Genomic DNA, 1,314 nt, shown 5'->3' with positions numbered 1-1,314 from the left:
ATTTCTAAGGATGGACACTATCTCTTGAGTTATGCTGCATCAACAGAAGTATAGAAGTAATAGTCCTGCTGTATTCTGCCTTGGTCAGACCCCACTGTTTGGGAGACAGTGAAAGGATACAATGACCCCCTGGTAGTGACAACTTCCTAGGCTACCCTTTTCAACAGCTGGCAAAAGACGTTTTAGCCAAGCTAATAGTTAATTAGCTAATTAATTAGCTGGTTTTTTTGCCTCCCTCCCCCTTGAAGACTAGCTGCCTTTTGCTGTTTTTTATAGTTTCCCCCCTCCCATCATTCAGTTTTTTATTCATTAATATTTGTAATAAGAAATATTTCCACAAAGAGGGGAGACTGCACAGCACAAGACAGAATTCCAGCCCTGATAATCTGGCAGATTGGTAGGAAGAGACCATTCTGGGGCTCGAGAGTTTGATGCAAGATACAGGGTTGTGCCAGGAAGATTGGAGCTGCTTCTCTTTACAGTCTGAGCTTAGTCCTCTTCCAGTGTCTCCTTTTGGAGTTGTAGCTGATTTTATTGCCAGTTTTCATGTGGATCCATTGCGGGGTGCGCCTGTTCTGCTTCTGCTTCTTAGCAAGAAACTGCTTGATCTTGAACGTCTTGTGGGAAGACATACTTGAGCTCCACCAACCGCTCACCACAATGGCAACAAACAAAAAGAGCTTTTTTAAAAATAGTTTTGATTGACATTTTGTTTTTTCTTTGAACTTTAAAATTGCTCTAATAAAATGCCAAGGTGAAAACAATAAACTGAGAGAGGGAAAGGGAGGACAAAGGGACCTTGTGGTGAAGACTTTCGGCAAGCAGACACAGAGCAGAGGGCCCATCGCTCTGGCATGGTTTCCAACGAGGGTGTGAAGCCCGTTAGATTAGTGCCTTCCTTTCTCACACCCCTTCATCCCCCTCACTTTTGCTGCATGATTTACAACAGGAAGTGAGTGGCGTCATTAACCCCCGGGAACGTTGTGAAATGGCTCCTAAAGTAGGATGACACTTTCAAATAATTAGATAATCATTATTAATTCATTTGTATTCATTTTAACAACTGGGATTGCAATCTGCTAATGTGACATTAGCAGGACGCTAAAATGTGTGTCTAAAGGAATTCTAAAGACAGTGAAAGATTGTGGGACTGGCAGGAGTAGACTCAAAGATGGGCTTTATTACTGATGTATAAAAATTATAAATGGCTTAATATGAAAAGAAATATCTAAGCGGTTGACATAAAATCCTCACCATCAATACACAGTCATATAAAAATACAACAATCAAATAAAACCTATTAAAAGCTTAATA

General features: G+C 40.6%; 1 pseudogene across 1 annotated transcript; it reads right to left on the bottom strand.

Annotated features, from left to right (window-relative positions):
• Positions 1-288: 288 nt before the first annotated feature.
• On the bottom strand, positions 289-674 carry LOC309519207 (putative ribosomal protein eL39-like 5 pseudogene; annotated as a pseudogene). Its single transcript has one exon. The product of its transcript is annotated as a putative ribosomal protein eL39-like 5 pseudogene (transcript).
• Positions 675-1,314: the final 640 nt, after the last annotated feature.

This window comes from Podarcis vaucheri (assembly GCF_965113315.1).
Source record: "Podarcis vaucheri genome assembly, chromosome: 14".
NCBI classification, from domain to species: domain Eukaryota; kingdom Metazoa; phylum Chordata; class Lepidosauria; order Squamata; family Lacertidae; genus Podarcis; species Podarcis vaucheri.
The sequence above is the reverse complement of the archived record's forward strand: the minus strand, read 5'-3'. Positions and strand labels throughout refer to the sequence as shown.